Raw genomic sequence first — 12955 nt, forward strand, 5'->3', positions numbered from 1 at the left:
AAAACATAATGTCGTCGTATTTCTAACATGGAAGAAAGAAACAGAAATTTGGCTTCCTGTGTATTTGGTTTTTGGCAAGCTCATAATGTTGAATTCACTCAGGTTAAATAGGAGTATGATGCGTTGCCACTGTGTAGTTTTTAGTTAATAAAAATGGAAAACCTAATTAATTAGCTCCCTCATCATCCCTCCCACTTCCAAGCCCAGGGCGCTGGCTGGCTGTGGGGGTGGAGAGCACGCAGGGGCTTCCCCAGGGAGCCCAGCGTGGGAACCACAGGACCAGATGGGCTGTGAGGCCCTTCCCGGCTCCCACGCTGTGCAGCAGCCCCAGCAGGGGCAGTTGTGGGCTGCACGTTGCTGAGTCATCTCTCCCTCCTCGGGCTGTGTGTATTGGCTGACAAGCCAAGGCTGCTGTGTTGGTGGCTGAGCCCTGGCCTGGGTTCTTGGGAAGCTGACTTCACCCCCTGCCCATTAGGCTGGGGGATCCTCAGCTATTCTCTGCTCCTCCGACTCACCCCACGGTCTCCTCTCTGCTTGAACCTCCAGGAGCCGGCCACCTTGGGGCTGCTCTTCCAGAGTAGGAGTGATGCTCCCTGGCACGACAGCATGGCCACAGTCAGCCCTGGGCAGCGTGGGGGCTGGAGATGTGAGCCGGCACCGCTGGCCTGAAGGGCGTGACATTTCCTCAAATGCCACAGAGGGGCTGCCTGACCTTCACTCTCATGCCAGACCCCTCTTTCTGCCTCTTTCTGGGTTATTTATAACAGTGTGAACAGGCAGAAGGGCTTCTCAGCTGAGCTCTGGCCCAGCTCCCCCTGGGTCTCCTCTGCCAGCCACAGCAAGGGACACATAAATAGAAGCAAAGAACGTGGACACCGTAGGACCCCAGAGAACTCCTCCAGAAGGAGTGGGCCAGGCACTTTATTTTAGGTCTCTGGGACTTTTAGCATTAATTATAATTTTATTGTGGTAAAATATGCATAAGATAATATTGGCCATTTTTAAGTGTACAATTCAGTGGCATTAAATACATTCACGATTTTGTACCAACAGCACCGCTATCCATTTCCAGGCATTTCTTCATCCTTCTCATACCTGAGGATAGCTGACACATGCTGGTCCCTCCTCCCCTGCTCTTGAGCATATTCTGATTTTGAGGGAACCCCAGAAAATGTGATGGTGAAGGACAGCAATCCTGCAGTGTGATCAGGGAGTTGAGGGGTTGTCCGTTTCAGCTGCAAGGAGTGGGTGCTTTCCCAGGGCTCCCTGTAGCCCTCTGCCTTCCTTTGCATCCAGTAAAGAAATCGGAATGGGAGAGGAGGTCCTGCTTGCTGGGAGAACCATGAATCTGCTCTAATCGCTTTTCTTAAGCAAAACCTATTCAATCAGCAAACTTCACTCCTTTCTTTATGAATCAGGCAAGTTTGTTGCAACTCACCTCAAAGCTGAATGCTGCTCACCATTGTCATGGACCATTTACGACCTTTGATAAAAATGTAATAACAGTTCCTCACCTATAGATAGCACTTTAGAGTCCCAAATGCCTCACTGGACAGGACTGGAACACCCTAGGGTTATGGGCTCCATTGTAGAGATGTGGAAACCGAGACCCCAGACTGAAGGGATCTAGGGCAGGATCCGATCTCATTTCAGTCACCAGAATATACAGAACGCATTCTCACTCCAGTACTCTTGCCTGGAAAATCCCATGGACGGTGGAGCCTGGTAGGCTGCAGTCCATGGGGTCGCGAAGAGTCAGACACGACTGAGAGACTTCACTTTCACTTTTCACTTTCATGCATTGGAGAAGGAAATGGCAACCCACTCCAGTGTTCTTGCCTGGAGAATCCCAGGGACTGGGGAGCCTGGTGGGCTGCTGTCTATGGGGTCGCACAGAATCGGACACGACTGAAGCAACTTAGCAGCAGCAGCAGCAGCAGCACAGTGAGGCAAAGGAGACACGTGGCTCAGGCACAAAATTTGAGATGACAGAAAGTTCAGTAATCAAGATAAGTTATATTTTAATGCAACACTTTAAATATGTTGCAATAGTTAATGTGTTAGTTAATCTGTTAATAGTCAATGCCAAAATACCATTTTGAATATAATAATACCACATCTTTAAAGGTAGGAAAACTGCCATGCAGAGCCAAATAGTCTGAAGCAAAAGGAAAAGTCAGTACTACTGACCTTGTCTTTATTTAGAGTCTTGATATTTTGCTCATCCTGGATTGAGGGGCAGGCATTAATTTTGATTGCTTTCACAATATTACATTAAATATGATCTGCCTTGATTGCTGGATGTTTGGTGCCTGAGGTTGGTACCTCCCACACCTCAGGCTAATCCCAGCCCTGATTCCACCTTCCAGTGTCTGTGCCCTCCTATGACAGAGGACCGCCTCTGCCTCCCAGGTCCCCAGGCCTCAAGTCCTCGTATGCCAGGGCCTTGCAGCCACCGCCGAGGGTGGCATTTGATCCTTGCCATCTATTTTTGTGCCTGCCCTTCGGTGACTGATAACATGTTGCTCTGGGTAGAGCTGCCGTGTTGAAATGGTGAGTGTCAATGTCAGGTGGCTTATGTGATCGTGTATCTTCATTCTTGACCTCTCAAAGGGGCCTGGAGCCAGGGAAGAAAAGGAGCTCCTGGCGCTTTTGCCCTCACCGAGTAGGACAAAAATCATTATCGGGTAAGTGAGGCTGCCGGGCAGTTAGGCCTCGTCTCGAGACTTCATGGAAAAAATGTCCAGGTTACATTCTCTTGCTCTTGTGCACCACCCTTTACAGTTTACAGGGCACTTCCACGTGTCTGTCACTTTGTTTACTGAGCAGCCACTACATTCTATGCATTCTGCTAGGTGCTGGGGAAACAGCGGGGAACAAGCTTCTGCTCGGATGGAACTCCTAGCTGGGGAAGGTGACATATACAAGTAGCGACATGAAAAATGGGGACGAATTCTAGAGAGGGGTGCTGCTGGTGGTTACACAACAGTGTGAATATACTTAATGCCACCCGCTTGCCCAGTTAAGAATGGTTGAAATGTTATGTATATTTTACTACAATTAAAAAAAAATACTGGGAAAGGCGGTGGGGGGATATCAGAGAGAAAAGTGCTAATTGAGGAACTTGGAGCAGGTGATGGGAGAGAGGTTGGCAGCCACTTCAGGATACAGTGGTCAGCAAGGCTCGTCTCAGAGGGACACTTAATCTGGGCTGGGGCTGATAAGAAAGGACCAGCTGTGCGCAGATGAAAGCAAGAGAAGGCTTCCCAGGCCGAGGGAGCTGCCGGCACAGAGGCCCCAGGGTGGAAACTCAAGGCACACAACCGTTCTGTGTTGCAGGCCGGTCCCTGGAGATGGAAAGAGGCTAGGGGACGCCCTGCAGCTAGCAGGTGATCAGCCAGGGCCTGCTCCGCTTCAAGCAGTCTTAACGACAGGTGGATACCTGCGCGCAGTTCGCGGTTTACAAAGCGCTTTTCCTGCCGCTCTCCCTTGAGTTCAAGAGGCCCTTGAATTCAAGTGCAGAAAATTGATAGCAATTGTAGGGGAACACAGTGTGTGAATGGCACTGCCCCGGAACAGCCTCACTCACTTGTCCGCTCGTGTCACAGAGCACACTTTACGCTTTTCAAATAAACAAAACACCACCTTTCCAAGCCAGGGGCAGCCTATGCCGGCTGGCAGGTGCCAGAATGGGTGGTGGGGGCACTGATGGCATCCCCTAAGACCTCGGTGCCAGCCACCTGCCAGAACATCCAGGAGCCGCTCCACCCCAGGTCACCTCGCTCAGGCACAGCTCTCAGAGATATTAGGGATCTCAGTTGGCAAAGGGGCTGCTGGAAGGCAACAGGGAGGAAGAAAGGATATGACTAAGATAACCTGTCCCAGGAGACTTTCTGCCTCAGTGTCCCTATCTGCAAAAGAAGAGTCTTCTGTCTCTGGAAGTGTTTCCCTAGGCTCCTCCAGTGCCTAAAGCCCCAGATCTGGGAATCCATTGTAGGGATTAATTTTCTGTGCTATGGAGGCTGCAATCCATGTATAATAGTCGCCTTATGTGATAAAGAGTGGGAACTACAGCTGGGGGTTGGAGGGGTAGGTGGAGGGCCAGAGAGGGAAATTCCTCAGACAAAGTCAGTGGAAGCACAAAACCATAAAACCTAATGCCTACCATGATTGTTCAATGAAGCCATATGGCATGCGCGTTCGTTATTGCCAGTCTTTGCCCTAGGACTGCTGGTGCTGCTGGCACTGCAATCCCAAGCTCTCTCCTGCCTAGTCCACAACCACACTGCCAGGGCTTCTATTTCCAGACTGGGGATGCACTCAACTGGATTAAGAATTTAGACTCCTGTCAAGCAATCTAAGTGCAGAGTTCTTCAGATTCTTGCCAATGTCTTCCTAATCTTCTACTTTTAATTCACCCACACATAATTTGACAGCAGGGTTTTTGTGTGTGTGTGTGTATGTGTTTTTAAGGTAAAAAAACCCCCACAAAAACAGCTCAACTTTATTGACTCCTTCCATAGCCTTCAACTTAGTTTCCATTACAGTCTCTTCTCTTATCCTCATATTTTCTCTTGATGAACCATTTCATTAAAGTTTGTAATTATCAGAATTCCTTGGTGGTCCAGTGATTAGGACTGCAAATTCCCACTGCTGTGGGACTGAGTTTGACCCCTCAGTTGGGGAACTGCAAGCTGTGCAGTGTGGCCAAATAAACAAATATTAAAAAAAAAAAAATTTGTAATGATTGGAATCATTACAATGGTGGGCTGCAGTCCATGGGGTCTCGAAGAGTTGGACATGGCTGGGCAATTTCACTTTCACTTTTCACTTTCATGCATTGGAGAAGGAAATGGCAACCCACTCTTGCCTGGAGAATCCCAGGGACAGGGGAGCCTGGTGGGCTGCCGTCTATGGGGTTGCACAGAGTCGGACACGACTGAAGTGACTTAGCAGCAGCAATGATTGGAATTCCCTGGTGGTCCAGTGGTTAGGACTCTGCACTTCCACTGCAGAGGGCACGCGTTTGATCCCTGGTCTGGGAACTAGGATCCCACATGCCCCATGGCACAGCAAAAACAAAAAAGTCTGTAATTATAGTTGTGTTTGGGAGAAAACACAACCGACATTGAACAAACAACCCAGCCACTGGAGGCAGGTGTGTAGATGACCTGGAGAGTTGTCTCTGAGACACTGGTGCACTGTGGGCCTTAGTAATGTGTTGTTACAGGAGGGGATGAAGAGTGTGGATTAACCTGGCCTGTTGCTTAGGGAAGCGTCTGTTGTACCAGAGGCCTGACAAGGCCTGATTAGGATTAGGTTTGATGGCAAGTAACAGAAAACTGCCCAAAATGATGAAAACTTTGAGGAGCTCCAAGCTGACTGCTCCCTCACGTCCTAAGGGGACTGACCCAGGGCCGATTGGTGCTTCGAAATATCAGGGACCCCACCTCCTCCATCCTGTTCACCTGCCTACCAATCAGAGCTGCTTTCTCAAAGTCACTGGTAACTAAGTTGTCATCCTCTCTGGTTGTCTGGGTCTGGCCTGACCTTGTAGCCAGTTCTGAGCCCTGGACCTGTTTTGCTGTCTGTGTTGGAGGACCCACTCCCACCAGATCTGGTGATCTTCCATCAAATCACCTTACACTAAGCCTTGAGTGAGCAGCTGTGTGGCTAGGGGTTGGGACCTGGTTGAAAAGGGCTGAATATCACTGAGTTTGTGCTTGGCAGGCCTGGGACTGACGCTTTTGTATGGAAAGGGCCTCCATGAAGTTTTGAGACACTTAGCCTTGAGTGTCTAGGTAAAAGATCCTTTCAATGGTCTGATTTATCTTTAAGCTCAGAATATTTTTTTTGTTTAGGCTGGCTCAGAGCTCCTGCATTTTCTACTTATTCTTCCTGGAGCTTAATTTTGTATCTATGACTCCTGAGTCTTATTTCAGAGGAGGCTGGTAGTATTTCTTTGTGGTCTAAAAATCAATTACTTTTCCTACTATTCTCCTGGAAGCATCTTTAGGAGTTTTGTACTAATTTGGAAGACAGTGGGAAGATTAGATTTTTTTCTTTTGGTTGTAAGAGAGATGAATCAATTATAACTTTTTCACTGATAGATGATAAACTCCAGCTGGCACCTAATCTGGAGAGGGAACTTATTTACTCACATATTTGTGAAAAACAGGGACTAGACTGGCTTCAGGCACAGCTGGATCCAAGTGTTTACACTGTTTTCTCAGGAATACATCTCTCTTTGCTTCTTGACTCTGCATTCCTTGTGCTGGCTTCATTCTCAGGCAGAAGCAAAAATGTCTCTCGATGTCTCCAGAAATACATTCAAGCAGCTGGGCACCCTTGTTCAAATGCTCCAGCACATTCCTGGTAGTCACCCTGAACCACTGCTGTGAACCAGTTGCCATCATCACTGGATGAAACACTTTAAATTGGCCAGACTATACTCACCTGGACCGACTGGGTTGGGAGGAGGGATGATATCCCCAAGGAATATCAGTGGGCTGCCACATTAGGAAGGGGAATGGGTGGGAGGCCAGCCAAATAGCAGAGGTGGGAGGAGAAAAAGGAAAACATCTTTAAAGTGAAATGACTCTGTGGGGACTTCATGCATACTTACTTCCCTCCCTTCCTAGAAGGCAAATAGAGGCGTAGGCTCATAGGTCTAGACCAGGCTGGGTCTAATGGGTGCCATGGCCATGGGTCTAATGGGTGCGGTGGCCATGAAGGCTCCTTGTTGCAAATGCTTGGGGCTCATTGGGAAGTAGAGCCGTGTTTGATTGGTGGTGTCTGCCATGGTTAGGGAGGCAGGAAAGGTGAGCCCAGTGCTAGATACCTGCACCCCTAATAGATCTCATGCCCAATCATTTAAAGCCTGAGACCATCAAATACAACTTTGTCAGTGAAGGAGGCTCCAAGCGGGCAGTAGGGCAGTGCTTAGGGCATCCAGGATGGTGGTCAAGAAGTGTGTGAGGCCCAGAGAGAGCCAGTGTGGTCTGTCTGTTAGGGCAAGACCATCCTCCAAGGGAAACCACGAGCCGTGGTAACACTGGAGTGGGGGCTGGTGCAAGCTGAAGGAAGATAGGGTTGAGGGCGTCAGCAGGTTTAGGACTGAGGGGATGGGTCAGGAGACAAGTTCTTGAAGCACTGACCCTCTGAGAGGCCCTGCTCTCCCCATCAGTGCAGTGGGAACGTTGACTACTGCCTACCTTCCTGCCTCTTGGGAAGGTATCGATGAGGTTATAGCTGTGGATGTCACTTGAATGTCAACTGTAAGTGCTATGTCTGTGACCGCCTTTCATTGGGTATCTGACACATGGCAGACCTGAGTCTGACCTGTGTTGTTTTATCTTTGTAAGGACATTGTGAAGTAGAATTTTTTAATTATCCCCATATTGTTGATAGAAACTGAGGCTACAAAATTTAGGTCCTGACCTCAAAGGATGAGTGTTAGCAACCAAGCCAGGCTTAGCCCTTTGTCCTTCTTGTCTGGGCCTCTTTCCATGTTAATACAGACCTTCCTTGTACCTTTGTTTCCCCCTCCATAAATTTCGTTTATTTATTCTGCCTTCATCTCAAAGTCTATGTGGATCACAGAAACTAGATAAGTACAAAATTGTATCAACCGCTTGAGCACGATGGGTCCATAGGGTCTGTGTGTTTGATATTCTCTTTTCCAGAGGGGGCAGTGAGAACCCAAGAGAGGAGGCGACCCACTGAAGGATGCATGGTGACTGCGGGCAGGCCCAGCACCCAGGTTCTGTCAGGGCACCTGCCCCTCCCCCTCTCCTGCTTCCTTCCACCAGGTATAACTGAGAATGTGCTCTGGGCCCGGCGTGCTAAGCTAGGCGATTTGCTGATTGTAGTCTGGAAAGTGGAGCCACCAATTTTTCCTGCAGAGGCATTCTTTCTTAAACAGGGAATCGATTTCCAACAAGATGCACAAGCTTCCAATGAAGGCACTTATGTGAACCTGGACGAAGCACAATTAATCCATTGCCAGGGGTGTTTATCTCCCAGGCAGCCATAGCCTGCTTAGATACGGGGTGTGATGTTGCTGGAGGAATGTGTGCAGATGATGCGGCAGCCAGAGGTGTTCCTGCCGCAATGGTGTAGGCAGACTTGCGGTGGGGACCACAGGGGGCTGTGTGCCTGGGGCCAGCGCACAACGCAGCATGTGTGGCCCCAGGCCTGTCCCTGCTCAGCTGCAAACTCACCCTGTGACTTGGGTCTTTCTCAGACTTTTTCCAAAGCTGTGTCTCCCCATCCATAAATGGGAATGCATGCATGTGTGCTTAGCTGCTAAGTCGTGTCCGACTCTGCAACCCTAAGGACTGTAGCCTGCCAGACTCCTCTGTCCATGGGATTCTCCAGGCAAGAGTACTGGAGTGGATTGCCATTTCCTCCTCCAGGGGATCTTCCTGAGCCAGGGATCGAACCTGCGTCTCCTGTGGCTCCTGCATTGATAGGAGGATTCTTTACCACTGTGCCACCAGGAAAGCCCATAAATGGGAGGAAATGGTTTTAAAAGTTCCTTCTCACCCTCAGAAGCAGGCTGTCAGACCATGGCACAGGCTGTGTAGGGAGCCAGCAGACCCAGGGTTGGAATCTCAGCTTTACGTTTCTGGGACCCTGGGTGCTAAGGGTAGAACTGCATCTTCCATTCGAAGATATGTTGGCCTCCTAAACCCCATTACCTCAAAATGTGACCTTATCTGGAGATAGGGTCTCTAGTACAGAGGTCATCGAGTTAAAATGAGGTCATCAGGGTGGGCCCAATCTAGGGAAATTTGGACACAGAGCCTGGCATGTGTAGGAGGAAGATGATGGGAAGAGAGACACAGGGAGAAGACGCAATCCACTTGCCAACAAGAGAGGCCTCGGAAGGCACCACCCCTGCCAGCATGTTGATCTCAGGCTTCCGGCCTCCAGAACGTGAAGGCAAAATATTTCTGTTGTTTGAGCCACGCAGTTTGTGGTGCTCTCTTACGGCAGCCCTGGCAGGCCAATACAGGGGACGGGATCTCCGAGTTTCCTGGTTAGTGGTAACAAGGGGTCAGTGACGCCTGCCCTGCAGTGTTGTTAGAGGAATCCAGTGAGAGAATGCAGATGAAGCACTTGGGCTGACCCACGGTGTATAGAAAGCGCTCAGTCATAGTGGCCTAGCCTGTGCTCTGACGCCCCTGCCCCCACCATTCTGTGAGTGGGGCCTACAGGAGCCAGCCGGTTTAGAGGCCCTTTAGTCACCTGAGGCACCCCTCCAAAAGCCTCTTTAAATATGGAGAGGGCCAGAGAAATCACTATTAATGCAACGCTTAATGGTTTTTAGCCAGAGAGTGGCCTCAGCCCTAATCGACAAGGCCGCGAAGCTGAGATTTCTTTATTTTATGTTCTAGGTACACTTTGAGTGTGTCAAGCTGCTCTGTAAATCAATAAGTGCAGTGGTCATGGCCACTTGATGGCATTTTGTAAAGGCAGTGGCATGGCTTTCATAGGAAGGATACTCACTGGATGCCCCTGAGCTAATCCATTATCCTCCTTGGACCTCAGTTTCCATATGTGCCAAGTGAAGGCAAGTCAGAAGTTCTTAGCTGTGTCTACGAAAGGCTAAGAGGTTCAGAGGTTCAGTCTGAATTCCTTGCACACACATGCATTGTGCGCACATACCATATCTGGTTCTGAAAGGGGTCTCCTGAATTGTCCACAAAGACCTGCATGGACAACATCTTGGGGCAGCTGTTCCTTGCTGATCTGGAATTCTGGAACTCTGATTTAAAAGTTGTTTATAAGATTCAAGAGGCAAGTCTTACAGAGGTAGCTGCTCTGAGTTACTAGGATGGGCTGATTCTGGAATATATAAAGAAAGAGCTCCCCAGAGAGCTTACAGGTGGGGGCTTTGCTGGCCAGTGAGCTGCCAGTTGCCCAGCATCTTTGTGTCTCTGCTTTTGGCCTTTCCTCCTGCTCCACAGGCCCTCAGTGGAGGGCCTTGGTCCTCCCAGCCCTCCCGCCTGAGTCTCTACTGGATGCTAGTCAGCCGAGCCCATCTGCTTGCTTCTACACTGGCCCCACCCCCACCATTTGCATGCTTGTGTGCTAAGTCGCCTCAGTTGTGTCCGACTCTTTACAACCCTATGGACTGTAGCCCCCCAGGCTCCTCTGTCCATGGGGATTCTCCAGGCAAGAATACTGGAGTGGGTTGCCATGCCCTCCTCCAGGATGTCTTCCCAACCCTGGGATCGAACCCCCGCATCTCTCATGTCACCTGCATTGGCAGGCGGGTTCTTTACCACTAGTGCCTCCACCCTCATCACACTTGGCATCAGACCCCAGTCCATCGAGTTCCTACCTGAGCTGGCCTCCTCTGCCTCTCTGAAGGCATCCTCTCCCTCCCCCTACTCCAGGGCTGAGCTGCAGCCTCACTGGGCTGTGGGCAAGGCCCGACACTCTAGGCTTGGTCCCCACCTGGATCTCTGCCTGAAACCTTCTCCACATCTTCAACTGCCTGGCTCCTCCTTCACGTCTCAAACCAGACGTTGGCTTCTCCAGGAAGCCTTTGGTCAACCCCATCTAAGTAGATTCCCCTCCCTCTCTTGTCCTCCATCCTTGCACCTGGTTTGTTTCTGTTGTGGCACTAACACAATCTGTAATGAAATATGTATGCGTTTTCTTTTCCCACTGAGATGGCAAATCATAAAGGAACGCATGGAGTCTTAAACATCACAGGGCCTATCTCATAGTAGCATTTAATATAATGTTTGCAGGCCCCGCTATCATGCATGGCTCATTTAAATACTGACAAAACCAAGTGCTAGTGAGGGCCTGGAACAATAGGAACTTCCATACAGCCTATGGGAGTGTGCACTGCCAAAGCAGTTTTTCAGGTAGCTTTTATCAAAGTTCACCGATGCTTTGGAGAAGGGAATAGCAACCCACTCCAGTACTCTTGCCTGGAGAATTCCACGGATGAGGAGCCTGGTGGGCGGTAGTCCGTACGGTTGCAAAGAGTCATACACAACTGAGCAGGAATGCACAGACACTTACCATATGAGCAACAGTTCCACTCCTAGATATTCACCCAAGAGAGAGAAAATCGTATGATATGTGAGTCTTTATCACGCAAAGCCTTGTACACAAGTACTGTAGGCTTGTTCATCACAGCCAAAAACTGGAAACAAACCAAACGTCTGTTTAGAACAGGCAAGACCACTGTACCCCCATGAGCCAACTCAGTAGGGGAGGAGGAGGCAGCCCCAGGGGGCGGCTGAGAATCCTCACCGAGTGACACAGGGCTTAGTTCCCATGAGTGCTGAACACATGTGGCTTGGAGGAAGACCGGGCAGATAGAGGGCAGGCATGGTTGGGAGTGCCCCTGGAGTTGCTCTCTCTGGGCATGTGCTACCTGGCCTGAAAGCAGGGACTTGCGAGAACCAGACTTGCTGCTGCCTGGGTGTACAGGATTCTTGCAAAATGCCAATTAAGACATTTGACCCAAATTCAGATAAAAGCCTTTTTCCTGTGTCAAGTTGAGCTAATAATATACATTTATTCATAATTTATGAGGCCTAGTAAGTGGTAACAATTAAGGAAAAGGCCTGGATAAAACCTATTTCTCTTCAGTGTCACGCAGGCCTCTTTCTGTTCTCAAAGGAAGTTCCACCCATTTCTTTCTGCCATGAAACTCTGCTGTTTTATATTATTTTTTAAAATTTGTCACCATTCCTGTCTGCTGCCGTTTATTGAGCACTTACCAAGCCAAGTTATAGCATTGCCTCATTTAATATTAACTGTATGAGGCAGGTGTTATTGTCCCATTTTACAGATGAGATAGTTGAGCTTCAAAGAGGTGAAGGGACTTGCCCAAGGTATCACAGCTGGTACATGGGGATTGTGATTCATAGATGCTGGACCCCAGTGTCTGAGGTATCCTGTTTCTGTGCCAGCCTCCCCCAACTCAGGCTGCTTCTGAATCTGTAAGGCACCCTTCTATTGGTAACTTTTTTTTAAATTTAATTTTTAAATTTCTTGGTTGCTCCCAGTGGCATGCAGGATCTTAATTCCTTGCATTGGAAGCTTGGAGTCTTACCCACTGGATCCCCAGGGAAGTCTCCCTTGGTAACTATTAAGCCTGGGAGGCCAGAGTGAGAAAGTGATGGCTTTCTGGGTCTGTCTTCTGGGTTAGGCTGAGAATCTGCACTGTTTCCATCAGGTTCCCAGGTGTCCTGGGACCACACTCGGAGAAGCACCGGGTTAGTCAGTGCTGGCACCGGGTCCTTCCTGACTCTCTTCTATCCCACCCACCCCTTATGGCCTTCTAGACCTCCTATGTATTGGCGCTGTAGTCTCATATGTATTATCATGGACAGTGTGTGGCTTGAGTCTGTCTCATTCTTTTTACACATGTGGGATAGTATTCTACCTGCCGATGTTCTGCAGTTTAGATTTAACATGATATGTATATATGATATGATAACATACATAATGCCCTCATTCTTTTCAACGGCACTGTAATATTCCATGATATAGATGGTTATAGTTTTACTTACCTATTGTCTGCTGGTGGGTGATCTTCTACCCTTTTAGACATGACAATTATTTCTGGGAACCTGGGTGAGTGTTTTTCTAGAATGCAGCAATCACTCAATGATGTCGGTTCTTGCTTTTTGTTGTTTCATTATTCATATAGAAGGATTGTTGCCTTCTAGAAATCCCCTTTCAAATGGGAACAGTTATAGAAAGGAGTAGATCTCTATTTACAGGTTGTAATCAAGTTTTCAACCAAACATTTCTGGGAAGAGAAAAGAGGTCCTATGTGGGCAGGGCTTTGAGGGGTGTATAGGAGTGTGGAGGAGAAGGGAAGATATAGCAGGCAGGGGCATTTGTAATGCTACAGCCTGACCTACTTCCTGGTAGGTTCAACAGCTGCAAGAGGACGAGGTAGATCTTTTCCTTT

At 48.9% G+C, this 12955-nt stretch overlaps 1 protein-coding gene across 2 annotated transcripts in view; it reads left to right on the forward strand.

Annotated features, from left to right (window-relative positions):
- The window catches only part of PPARGC1B (PPARG coactivator 1 beta), a 113605-nt gene that overhangs the window by 71660 nt on the left and 28990 nt on the right, over nucleotides 1–12955 (forward strand). The gene's annotated exons all lie outside the window — the stretch shown is intronic.

This window comes from Capricornis sumatraensis, chromosome 9 (genome assembly GCF_032405125.1).
Source record: "Capricornis sumatraensis isolate serow.1 chromosome 9, serow.2, whole genome shotgun sequence".
NCBI classification, from domain to species: domain Eukaryota; kingdom Metazoa; phylum Chordata; class Mammalia; order Artiodactyla; family Bovidae; genus Capricornis; species Capricornis sumatraensis.